The sequence below is a fragment of the Neoarius graeffei genome, chromosome 15, assembly GCF_027579695.1.
Source record: "Neoarius graeffei isolate fNeoGra1 chromosome 15, fNeoGra1.pri, whole genome shotgun sequence".
NCBI lineage: Eukaryota > Metazoa > Chordata > Actinopteri > Siluriformes > Ariidae > Neoarius > Neoarius graeffei.
In genome coordinates, this window is record NC_083583.1 from 18469450 (window position 1) to 18482967 (window position 13518).

At 43.0% G+C, this 13518-nt stretch overlaps 1 protein-coding gene and 2 non-coding genes across 3 annotated transcripts in view; 2 read left to right on the forward strand and 1 right to left on the reverse strand.

The window, feature by feature from the left end:
* The window catches only part of dennd5a (DENN/MADD domain containing 5A), a 158258-nt gene that overhangs the window by 89483 nt on the left and 55257 nt on the right, over positions 1-13518 (reverse strand). The gene's annotated exons all lie outside the window — the stretch shown is intronic.
* Positions 5297-5353, forward strand: LOC132899817 (U7 small nuclear RNA). The gene has a single exon (XR_009656720.1). It is a non-coding gene; the product is annotated as a U7 small nuclear RNA (small nuclear RNA).
* Positions 6535-6591, forward strand: LOC132899819 (U7 small nuclear RNA). Its single transcript, XR_009656722.1, has one exon. It is a non-coding gene; the product is annotated as a U7 small nuclear RNA (small nuclear RNA).

Here is a 13518-nt window from a genome sequence, read left to right on the forward strand (position 1 = left end):
AATTTTTTTAATGAACTGAGCACTAGATAAACATTTTGTCGATGCTACCGAAAATAATTTTTTCGGAAAGAGCAAACTGGCAGTGAGGTGTCACCATGTTAAATACCTCATCTCATTATCTCTAGCCGCTTTATCCTGTTCTACAGGGTCGCAGGCAAGCTGGAGCCTATCCCAGCTGACTACAGGCAAAAGGCGGGGTACACCCTGGACAAGTCACCAGGTCATCACAGGGCTGACACACAGACACAGACAACCATTCACACTCACATTCACACCTACGCTCAATTTAGAGTCACCAGTTAACCTAACCTGCATGTCTTTGGACTGTGGGGGAAACCGGAGCACCCGGAGGAAACCCACGCGGACACGGGGAGAACATGTGAGGCGACAGCGCTAACCACCTGTAGTACATTTGTTTATAATATTAAACCTCTGGGGTTTTTTTTAGTTATTTTAATTTTGTACAGACAAAAATGCACATTGTTTTGCATTGCTGTTTCGGAAAGTAAACTAAAATCGCCTTGATGAGGCTGTAGCTCATTCCAGCCACTGTTGTTGTGTGAGTTTGAAATCTGATCAATCCTGTAGGAGGAGTGAAATTGCATATGACCCTGGGCGGCACGGTGGTGTAGTGGTTAGCGCTGTCGCCTCACAGCAAGAAGGTCCAGGTTCGAGCCCCGTGGCCGGCGAGGGCCTTTCTGTGTGGAGTTTGCATGTTCTCCCCATGTCCGCGTGGGTTTCCTCCGGGTGCTCCGGTTTCCCCCACAGTCCAAAGACATGCAGGTTAGGTTAACTGGTGACTCTAAATTGACCGTAGGTGTGAATGTGAGTGTGAATGGTTGTCTGTGTCTATGTGTCAGCCCTGTGATGACCTGGCGACTTGTCCAGGGTGTACCCCGCCTTTCGCCCGTAGTCAGCTGGGATAGGCTCCAGCTTGCCTGCGACCCTGTAGGACAGGATAAAGCGGCTAGAGATAATGAGATGAGAGGAGATATGACCCCTGTGTAGCCGCATCCATGGTAGTTGGCGCCACCTGGTGAACAACTCTTGTTGGAATATGTCTTGAGAGTCTTCTGGGTGAGTTTCAATGAAAATGTCCTAGCAGTTTACAAACAGTAGTGATTGGTATGATGAGTCGCCCAAAAATTTCAGACGCCCAAAATCATCGAAATTTTCCAGCAAATTTGACCAATCGTTGGCATCGTCTTGAGGTGACGTCGACAAACTACCATCCGCCTTACTTCCAGTGTTGCCAGATTGGGCAGTTTCCCGCCCAGTTGGGGGGTTTCGAACATATTTTGGGCTGGAAAACGTCAGCAGTATCTGGCAACGCTGCTTACTTCCGTGTATACGTTCAAGAGAAGCAGCATGTGCGAGTCAGTGTTTATGTAGGCTTAAATTCTGTTACTGAAAGTGTGTTATGTTTACAGTGAAGGACTGTGTGCACTTTACATTTTTTTTTACTTAATACAAGTAATTAATGGATGCCAACATTTTTGCCAAAATGGTATTTTATTTTCCATTGTTTAGGCAGCTTCAGCATCATACTGTGAGATTCTGTTCAAATTGGGTTTTTTTTCTTCTATGAAGCCTGAGCCATTTATTTTATTAGTTTATAATTATTGTTTAATTTAGTCTTCAGGAGAGACTGCCTGCACACAGTACTAGTATTAATAGTGTTTTTTCTTACATGAAAGCTGAGGCATTTATATTATATTTTAAGGTAACTTCATGTTGTGCTGAGGTTCTCTGCACTTTAACTTTTGAACCAACAGGTGCATTTGGATAAGTAAAGCCTATTTTTCTGCATTTTTGTAGTCCTGGTAATCTTTTATATTGGTAAAAATGTTTATAGGACCATTTCTCAGTGTCTTTGTTTTTTTAATCAATAGTTTTTCAGTAATAACTTTAATATTTAACATATCACTCAATTTTAATCACAAAAAGAGAAAATCGCAACAATTTCTCGCAACTTTCACTTCCTCCCGCAATGTAATCGCAACAAAAACCTAAAAAACACCGCAACTTTCATCGCAATTTTTTGGAAACCCCCCGCAACATCAGACATTTTAGCCCGCAACGATCACAAAAAAGGCCCGCGGAATCCTGGGGGGACTGTTAAATGAATCGCCTGCTTTCTATGAAAACTTCTGGACCCGTCTTGTGTCTTCTTTTCTTCTCTTGTGAATCTTTGTATTGTCCTGTCATCCGATTTTAATAAAAAGTAATACAAGACATGGTTTTATTTTGAATTCCTATTCCACGTAGATCCATCATCATTTTTTTGTCCGCTAATGTACACTTTTGGGGGGAGGGAGAGGGGTTGCTCAAAAGTCTACTCTTTGTAGACTCATGATAATGATGAAAATTATGGATGACCCCTTATAGATATCCTTTATTGGGCAACTTGTTACTCAAATTAAGGGTTTTAGCAGCTTTACGAACCACAAAGAAAAGTTTTTGTCGAGCAAAAAGAGGTTTTTTTGCATCTAAATATAGTATTCTTCATGTGCATTTTAATGTTATATCTTTGAAGGCGCTATTACTCCTGGTCCACCCTATAACTACTCTGTAGCAGGTGAGGGTGTGGTTTGGCAGGAGTCTGGATCATGAGGGAGGTGTTCAAGTGTGGGGGGTGCATGAGAGAGAGACAGCAAGACTACCATTATATTTTTATACAAAGCACATAAAGACTATAATTAAACCCCCAGACTGACGGTGATATCAGCGATGTTAGTGATGTCACTGCAAAGCACATATGGAAGGTGGGAGAGAGAGAGAGAGAGAGAGAGAGAGAGAGAGAGTGTCACGTTTCTTATTTTAACACTTCCTACATCTCCTCCAGGGTGCCAGGACATGCCTCCATTTGAGCCTCTTGGTACCAAGCATCATCACCACTAAGAAAATCTATAATAGAGAATTTCATAGAGGTTTTTGGACACTATGAGAATTACAGCTGTAAATCAGCCACGGGTCAAAACAATTTCATGTCCATTTCAGCAAAATAGGCAAAAATAAAAAATACAAGAAGCCAAAACAGCTTGTGGAAAGTAAAATAGAAAATCCGAGACCTGGCTTAATAAAACCCATCTAAGCTGCACCTTTCAACCGAACCCGAAAAAAAAAAAAACATATTTGTACATAAAGCATCTTTGACTTGTGTCTTGGGCGGCATGGTGGTGTAGTGGTTAGCACTGTAGCCTCACAGCAAGAAGGTCTTGGGTTCGAGTTCGCATGTTCTCCCCGTGTCTGCTCCGGTTTCCCCCACAGTCCAAAGACATGCAGGTTAGGTTAACTGGTGACTCTAATGCCGCTTTTCCACTACCAACGCGGCTGAGTTGGGCTGAGCCGTGCCGTGCTGAGTTGGGCTGAGTCGAGCTGAGTGGGGCTGTTGGAGTTGCATTTCGACTACAACCGCGCTGAACCGTGCTGGCTGGAAGTGGGTGGACACATTGGGTGGAGTTAGCGAAAGTGGGTGGACGTCAGGTGATGTCGTTAGGCGGCACAAACAGTGATATCAGTGACCTTTTAAGCGGTAGTCTCACAACCCGGAGAGTAAACAATAAACATGGAGGACATGGAGTCGTTAGTGTTGCTGGTCTTGGTGCTGTGGCTTGTTGTCGCCGACAACGCCAACAGATACTGGCAAGAGCGTATAGATGAGGCGAGGCGCATAAGGCTTCATAATTCTCGTAATTCTCCTTCTTCTGGGTTTACGGTGTTTACAGATCCCAGCGTGCTCGCGGGGCGTGTGTGGGCGTGTGAGGACACTCCTCCTCACCAATCAGTGCACAGGGGAGTGTCTCCTCACGCCCCTAGCCTCACTCAGCTTGGTTTGGCTCACTTCAGCCCTACTCCAAAACCGTGCGAGTTTTGGGGGCTGAGCAGGGCTGAAGCGAGCTGAGTCGTGCTGTTCTTAGATAGTCGAAACGCGAGCCGTGTCGGGCTGAAGTGAGCTGAAGCGAGCTGAAAAAGGGTAGTGGAAAAGGGCCATATGTGTCAGCCCTGTAATGACCTGGCGACTTGTCCAGGGTGTACCCCGCCTTTCGCCCGTAGTCAGCTGGGATAGGCTCCAGCTTGCCTGCAAACCTGTAGGACAGGATAAAGCGGCTATAGATGATGGATGGATGGACTTGTGTCTTTAACACAGTGATATGGACTGGCATCCCACCTCATGCAGTCCTGGACGGCCTCTGGATTCACCAGGACCATGACCAAAAGTGGCTATTGAAAGTGAGAGAAAAAGACACAACACAAATATCAGCTAAAATAAAAATATATGTGGAGCCTGGTCACATGGAAGAAGATTTCTTTTATAACACAAGTCAAAGATGTCTTTATAATGATTTTTTTTTAGAGAACCATAAATAAGCATACCTCAAATTTGTCTTTAAAATAAATGTACTTTACTGAAATTTTCCCCATTTTGTACACTACAGCAATTTTAAATAAATAAATAAATAAATAAATGCTGCTTGTATCTGGGTCCCATGGTTTAAATTTTTCAGAGAAAATTTTTTACCTCAAAGTTTACGCTATGGCTTTTTTTTTTCTAAATAACCCTGTTTTAATGACCTTGATGCACTCAATGGAAGCTGTTATTTCCTAAAAGTCCTTTTTCCTGTTGAACACCTTCCTATGGGCGGAGGTTGGTCAAATTTGCATAGGACACACCCACAGTCACAAAGTCACCATCAACGCAACAACCTGGTAGAACAATTACCTCTTACACAAGTGTTAATCTATACAAGAAAAAATTTGTGCTTTTAGTCTTTGTTAAGTAGCGTTCTAAAGTTTTGGCATGCATATTATATTGTTAGTTCTAAAAACAAACTTTTTATATATATATATAAGCTTTTGTCTCTTTGCAAATCCATTGTAAGTGTTTAATGTTTAATGTTATATAGCTACATGGTACTATATTCCTAATCTCACTTAATACACAGTACTCGTGGTTTCAGAAGTGAACTGTGTTTTAGTTGACTTTAAAGTGCATATCACAGGTAAATTCAGGAGCAAGATCAATGTAATTCTCCTATTTTATATTAAACTTTGAACACTGGAGACTGGACTTGGACTCGTGGTTTAGTGACTCGACTACAGCACTGTCTATGGCACGTCAATGAATTATTACTGAGTTTCAGGACAAACGTTATTTTACTGTGATACACATTTCTGTGGGTGGAGTCTGAAAAATCTGCATATGACACACCCACAGAGGACTGATATATAGCCACCATCAACGTAGCAACCTGACAGAACAATGACCACTTACATGTGCTCAACCTAGAATTGTGAGAATATGCTCTTTTAGTATTTGTCTAGTAGGGTCCTTTATCATTAAGGACCCCTCACAACTTGTATTAATAATAGATTCAATATGTAAAAAAAAAAAGAAGAATATAAGGGTTTTTTTTTTTTTGCTTTTCATATAAGTTTTGTAGTCTAGAGCTTTTTATAACAAGAACTCAAACATCTATCAATGAATTTTAACATAATGCAGGTTTCTGGGGGTAGTATAGTGGTATAATGGTTAGCTATATCACCCCACATCAAAAGCATTCTGGGTTCAAACCCAGTGCCCAACAGGGGCCTTTCTGTTGCCCCTTTTCCACCAAAGCAGTTCCAGGGCTGGTTCGGGGCCAGTGCTTAGTTTGGAACCGGGTTTTCTGTTTCCACTGACAAAGAACTGGCTCTGGGGCCAGAAAAACCGGTTCCAGGCTAGCACCAACTCTCTGCTGGGCCAGAGGAAAGAACCGCTTACGTCAGCGGGGGAGCGGAGTTGTTAAGACCAACAACAATAACAAGACCATGAAAGATCGCCATTTTTAAGCGACAAGAAGCAGCAGCTGTACAAACGCGAAGTCATCCATTATTATTATTGTTGCCGCTGCTGCTTCTTCCGTGTTGTTTTTGCTTTGATATTCGCGCCAAGGTTTATGTAAACGTAGCGCCGTAACTTCCGTATACAGTGACGTAACTGACGTATACAGCGACGTAATGACGTATACAGCGACGTAACTGACGTATACAGAGACGTAATGACGTGGCTCCGCTTAGCACCGCGAGCGATGGAAAAGCAAACTGGTTCTCAGCTGGCTCGCGAGTTGAACGAGTTGTGAACCAGCACCAGCACTGGCTCCGAACCATCCCTGGAACTGATTTGGTGGAAAAGGGGTATGAGTGGAGCTTGCATGTTCTCCCCATGTCCATGTAGGTTTCCCCACAGTCCAAAGACATGTGGGTTAGGTTGATTTGGCTACCCTAAATTGCCCATAGGTGCGTATATTTACCCACCACCAGATGAGGCTCTGGTGTGCTATAATCACCCAAGATAATTCAGGGAAGCTAGTTGATAGCTTCCTGGATCATCGACCCTCAACTATGAGGACAACAACAAACAGGCACACACTTCTGTGGGTGGAGTCTGCAAAATCTGCATATGACACACCCACAGAGGACTGACACGTAGTCACCATCAACATAGTGACCTGACAGAACAATGACCACTTACATGAGCCTGATACAAAATTTAAAAGATATGCTCTTTTAGTATTTGTCTAGCAGGGTTCTTTACTTCTAAGGACCTTTTCAAAACACGTTTGAATAACAGATATGGTATGTCTCAAAATATATACTGTTTCTTCTTTCTTCTCTTTTTAGTTTTGTTTGTACTACAGGACAAGAATTTATGATAAAAGTTGAAAGATAGTATACTTAAAACCTGGTGTATGTGGGAGATTTTTGGTTGCTTGGTTGTACAACTTTTTGATGCAAGTGAAAAATTCCTTTGCGTGCAAATGTTTGCGATGGCCGTTTTTTTGTTGCTTATGACATATCGGAGGTATCAAACATGCTTGATTTTCATCCTCTGCATTTAACCCATCTGAAGCAGTAAACACACGCACACACCCAGAGCAGTGGGCAGCCACACTAGAGCGTCCGGGGAGCAGTCGGGGTTAAGTACCTTGCTCAAGGGCACTTCAGCCCAAGGCCGCCCCACGTTAACCTAATTGGACTGTGGGGGAAACCGGAGCACCCGGAGGAAACCCATGCAGACACGGGGAGAACATGCAAACTCCGCACAGAAAGGCCCTCGCCGGCCGCTGGGTTCAAACCTTCTTGCTGTGAGGCGACCGTGCTAACCGCTACACCACCGTGCTGCCCACGAAAAGATACTCATGTCAGAAGTGGGATTCGAACCCACGCCTCCATTCGGAGACCAGAATCCTCGTGCGTTGAGGGAAGGACTAAGCCTCGAGTCTGCTTGATATTCTACGACAAAAAATTGCCAGTTGCTGACTTGTTGCAGAGATATCGCTGCATGTGCGTGTCTTTGCAATAACGAAGCCATCGCCTCCAAAGGTTAAGCCAATCCCTGCCTGTGAAGTAGTCACGTGATTTCTACTTGACTTGTATCCCCTCCCCAAATCGCCCACTGGTCGCAGATAACGCGCACACTCGGCTACCTGAGAGGGGGAACTTGCATCCAAAAATTGCAATACGTGTGCGACAAAAAGTTGCCCGTGTGCGCCGGGCTTAAAGGCCTCTGCATGCTCTTGCGACAAGGCTTTCGCAGATAGCTTTTCGCAGACAGTTGTAATTTATCGTTGAGGGGGGAGTAATAGGCGTGCGCAATGTTATTCACCGGCACAACGCAAGGGGGCGCGAAGTCGCTAGGAGTAGTTGGTGGGTGTGGTTAGTGGAGTGTTTATCCTCCGGTTACTTATAATGACTAGAACTTTTTTTTTTAATAATGACTAGAACTGGAGTCGTATAGATGTACGTACTTCCTCAATCAACCGCTCTTCATGCTGCTCCATCTTCGCTCGTGTTTTTAAAAATGCCGGTCGTGAAAACAAACCAAACCGGGAAAGTAGGGAAGCGGAAGTGCGTGTACAGCGGATGCAGAGTGGACCAATCAGAGCCCTCTTGTCTGCGACGCTGTCTGCGAGGCTTCTGCGGTGGTCACAATTTTTGGGAGGTGCGCGCAGAGCGTCTGCGAAGGTGGGGGGGCTACGCAGACACTGTCTGCGACGCTATCTGCGAGGACTGGGTTGTCAGCATAAATTGGCCTTAAGAGACAGCAGATAGGTTTCAGTTTTAAACCACTGTATAGATCTTAATCAGTAAGTACTGATTTTCGGGGGGGGGGGACACCTATCAACCAGAAACTTTAAAGGAGAATGCCCAGACTGGTCTGAGTTGACAGAAAGGCCACGGTAACTCAAATAATCACTCTTTACAACCATGGTGAGCAGAAAAGCATCTCAGAAATCACAATTTGTCAAACCTTGAGGATATCCTACAACAGCAGAAGACTCCTATCAGCAAAAAACAGGAATCTGAGGCAACACTGAGGACAGGTTCACTGAAACTCCACAGTTCATGATAAAGGATAAAGAAGTGACCACGGTGATGGGATGTTTTACGTGATTACATGAATGAGCAGGTGTACAGGTAAGATGAATGTATCCGACAGCCGACATAGAAAACAACAATGATGACATACAACAATAATATGTTGTGCGTCATCTATAGTCAAGCAATGGCTTTGATAAGCAACGAAGAGTTTGCATGGAACACACCCACTATTTAATTCATACGGTGAACATTATACAGTGGGCCATTATCAGGGATAGAACCTGATAGAACAACCGCAACATCAACGAGACTTTTATCTGGTTAGGAGAGTTTGATGTGTATCCAGAAGGTCCTTGGCTTAAAGCAACACCCAGAGTTTCTTTTATATCTTATTCAAATGTGTTCTTTGTTTATACCACTCTTTTTCATCGGTATTGATTTTTTAAGCTACTAAGGCTTAGGATCATGACCTTATGCGCTTTTAGTACAGCGGTGCTTGAAAGTTTGTGAACCCTTTAGAATTTTCTATATTTCTGCAAAAATATGACCTAAAACATCATCAGATTTTCACACAAGTCCTAAAAGTAGATAAAGAGAACCCAGTTAAACAAATGAGACGAAAATATTATACTTGGTCATTTATTTATTGAGGAAAATGATCCAATATTACATATCTGTGAGTGGCAAAAGTATGTGACCCTCTAGGATTAGCAGTTAATTGGAAGGTGAAATTAGAGTCAGGTGTTTTCAATCAATGGGATGACAATCAGGTGTGAGTGGGCACCTCACACCTGATTGTGAGTGTATCATGGTACAAACAAAGGAGATTTCTGAGGACCTCAGAAAAAGCGTTGTTGATGCTCATCAAGATGGAAAATGCTACAAAAACATCTGTAAAGAGTTTGGACTCCACCAATTCACAGTCAGACAGATTGTGTACAAATGGAAGAAATTCAAGACCATTGTTACCCTCCCAAGGAGTGGTCAACCAACAAAGATCACTCCAAGAGCAAGGTGTGTAATAGTTAGCGAGGTCACAAAGGACCCCAGGGTAACTTCTAAGCAACTGAAGGCCTCTCTCACATTGGCTAATGTTAATGTTCATGAGTCCACCATCAGGAGAACACTGAACAACAATGGTGTGCATGGCAGGGTTGCAAGGAGAAAGCCACTGCTCTCCAAAAAGAACATTGCTGCTCGTCTGCAGTTTGCTAAAGATCACGTGGACAAGCCAGACGGCTATTGGAAAAATGTTTTGTGGATGGATGAGACCAAAATAGAACTTTTTGGTTTAAATGAGAAGTGTTATGTTTGGAAATAAATATATAACGTTCATTATGTCTTCTTCTTAAATCAAATAATTAGTTTTCTTTTGTTTCAGACATGTAAAAGCTTTTTACCTTTACCTGACATGTTTCGACGGTGTAACTTCCGTCTTCATCAGAGGGTCACCCGGATATTGGTGTGTGACGTGCCTTTATAATCAGCTGATGTTACGGAGGTGTGACCTCCCTGTCAATATTGACAGGTCGGTCACACCTCCCGCTGTCAGTGTTGCCCCCTCAGGACGGCGCTCCAGGTGTGGGAGAGCATGTATGCCCCCTCATCCCTGTTTATTGTTCTTGGGCTACGCTTTCTGATTTCTATTGACTCCTTGATCCAACGATGGTATCTGTTGTTCTCTTGCTGTATGATCTGAGCATTGTCCCAATCCATTATATGATTTTCCCTTCTGCAGTGGTCCGTTATTGCTGATTTCAGGTTCTCTTGCATAGCTTTTTCTTTTATTGCTCTTGTTTGTCTCTGTTCTGTTTCTTTTTCACATTCCTTTTTATGTTCCTTTTTTCGTGTACTAAAACTCCTTCCTGTCTCCCCAGCGTAGGTTATATTGCATTACTGGCATGGTATTTCATATATGACATTACGTTTATTGTGTTGGTTGATTTTGTCCCTAGGGTGAACTAGTAGCTGTCGTAGTTTGGTGTGTGGTTTCACGGGTGTTTGGATGTTGTGTTTTTTCATGGCTCTTTGGATTTGTTCTGTAACTCCTCTGACATACAGTAGAGTCACTGCTGCTTTACTTTCCTGTTTTTGGGTTGTCTGTTTTCTTCCTTTTTCCTGCGTCTTTTCTTTTGTTTTCACTTGTTGTGCGCCTTTGTGTATGGCCCATGGTGGATACGGACATGTGATCAGAGCTTGCCGTATGTGTTGTTCTTCTGTTGCGCGTTCTGTGGGATCGGTTATGATTGATGCACGTTCGTAGAGTGTTCTGACAACTGACAGTTTGTGTGCGATGGGGTGTTTGGACATCCAGAGCAGATATTGATCAGCGTGTGTCGGTTTTCTGTAGATTGTTATTTTGATGTCTCCGTCATCTGTATAGTGAATTTTTATGTCCAAAAACGCTATTGATTTTTCTGTTTCCTCTTCGTGCGTGAATTTTATGTTGCCGGTGTCGTCTATAGAGTTGAGGTAATCTGTCAATTGTTGGGTGCGTCCGACTTTCACTTTCTCCAGGATGTCATCTACATACCTCCTCCATAATGTGGGTCTGCATTCTTCTGGGGCAGATGTAATAGCCTCTCTTTCAAGGTGTTCCATGAAGAAGCCGCACATTATGGCGGAGAGTGGGTCCCCCATCGCAAACCCCTCCTTCTGCCTGTATATTGTTCCGCGGAACTGGAAGTATGTGGATGTGGCAATGAAATTGAGCAGTTGACTGATGTCTTCTACTGATAACTGTGTGCGTTTCTTGAGAGTCTTGTCTGTTTTGAGGCGCTGTTGTACGATTTTCAGTGTAGCTTCCACCGGGGTTTTTGTGAATAGGGAGACAACGACGTGTGATATTAATATTTCGTCCTTCTCCACTTTTATTTTACTGAGTTGTTCTGCTAGTTGTTTTGAATTTTTGCGATGTTGTTCTGTTTGACCCAATAGTGGTTTGATTATCTCCGCAAGCGCTTTAGACAGGTTGTAAGTGACTGATCCGATGCTGTCCACAATCGGATGTAACGGTGCTCCTGGTTTATGTATTTTTGGTGTACCATAGATCTGGGGGGTTATGCTGGCTGTGGGTATTAAATTGTTGTATGCCTGTTTTTCAATTTTGTTGGCTTCCAATAAAGGCTTCAGTAAAGCTTTTAGTTTTTGTCCTCTGTGGGGTCTTTCTTGAGGATCTCATATGTCTCATATCTCATATTTATTTTATTTGTTATGTTTGGAGAAAGCAACACACTGCATTCCAGCATAAGAATCTTATCCCATCTGTGAAACGTGGTGGTGGTGGTATCACGGTTTGGACCTGTTTTGCTGCATCTGGGCCAGGACGGCTTGCCATCATTGATGGAACAATGAATTCTGAATTATACCAGTGAATTCTAAAGGAAAATGTCAGGACATCTGTCCATGAACGAAATCTCAAGAGAAGGTGGGTCATGCAGCAAGACAACGACCCGAAGCACACAAGTCATTCTACCAAAGAATGGTTAAAGAAGAATAAAGTTAATGTTTTGGAATGGCCAAGTCAAAGTCCTGACCTTAATCCAATCGAAATGTTGTGGAAGGACCTGAAGCGAGCAGTTCATGTGAGGAAACCCACCAACATCCCAGAGTTGAAGCTGTTCTGTACGGAGGAATGGGCTAAAATTCCTCCAAGCCGGTGTGCAGGACTGAAACGTTTAGTTGCAGTTATTGCTGCACAAGGGGGTCACACCAGATACTGAACGCAAAGGTTCACATACTTTTGCCCCTCACAGATATGTAATATTGGATCATTTTCCTCAATAAATAAATGACCAAGTATAATATTTTTGTCTCATTTGTTTAACTGAGTTCTCTTTATCTACTTTTAGGACTTGTGTGAAAATCTGATGATGTTTTAGGTCATATTTATGCAGAAATATAGAAAATTATAAAGGGTTCACAAACTTTCAAGTACCACTGTATTTGTCAAGCAGGGTTCTAAAGTATTAGAACCCATCTCCTATCATTGGTTCTAAAGGTAGACTTTTACACACGAGAGTTTTTATTTCCTTGTCAAGTACATTATTGTTTTCAAGTCCATTGTAAACGTTTGCTTTAACAGAAAAGTTAAATTAACAGCGTGTAACTATACCGCATTACATTTCTAGTCTCAACACAGCACTACCAAGGCTACGTCTAATTGTTTTTATCCGATTGTATTAAACATGTCATCTATGGCACAGCTGTGAAATGAGTTTCACCACAAAAGCCATTTTACAGTGAAACACATTTCTGTGGGTAGAGTTTGCAAAATCACACATACCCTGTGTCCGATGTCACTCACTACAGACTATATAGTGAGCTCACCGTTTCGTAGTGCTGTCTGATGCCCCTTTTCCACCAAAGCAGTTCCAGGGCTGGTTCGGGGCCAGTGTTTTCTGTTTCCACTGACAAAGAACTGGCTCTGGGGCCAGAAAAACCGGTTCCAGGCTAGCACCAACTCTCTGCTGGGCCAGAGGAAAGAACCGCTTACGTCAGCGGGGGGGCGGAGTTGTTAAGACCAACAACAATAACAAGACCGCGAAAGATCGCCATTTTTAAGCGACGAGAAGCAGCAGCTGTACAAACGCGAAGTCATCCATTATTATTATTGTTGCTGCTGCTTCTTCCGTGTTGTTTTTGCTTTGATATTCGCGCCAAGGTTTATGTAAACGTAGCGCCGTAACTTCCGTATACAGCGACGTAACTGACGTATACAGTGATGTAATGACGTATACAGCGACGTAATGACGTGGCTCCGCTTAGCACCGCGAGCGATGGAAAAGCAAACTGGTTCTCAGCTGGCTCGCAAGTTGAACGAGTTGTGAACCAGCACCAGCACTGGCTCCGAACCGTCCCTGGAACTGATTTGGTGGAAAAGGGGTATGAATGTATAGCAAGAATTATTACACCCTATATAGTGGACTCATAATATCCCACAATGTACTGTGAAAAATAGTGTACAACCTCTGGTCACTAATCAAGCAATATATACAGTACCATCATGCACTGTGGTCACACTGAAAGAAAAAAAAAATGTGTTGGGGTGAAAGGGACTGAGGAAGAAACACATTATAAACGGACATTCAAGTACAATTAAAAATAATAAGCGAATAGAAAAAAAGCTAAAATAGAATAAAATAGATAAAATAC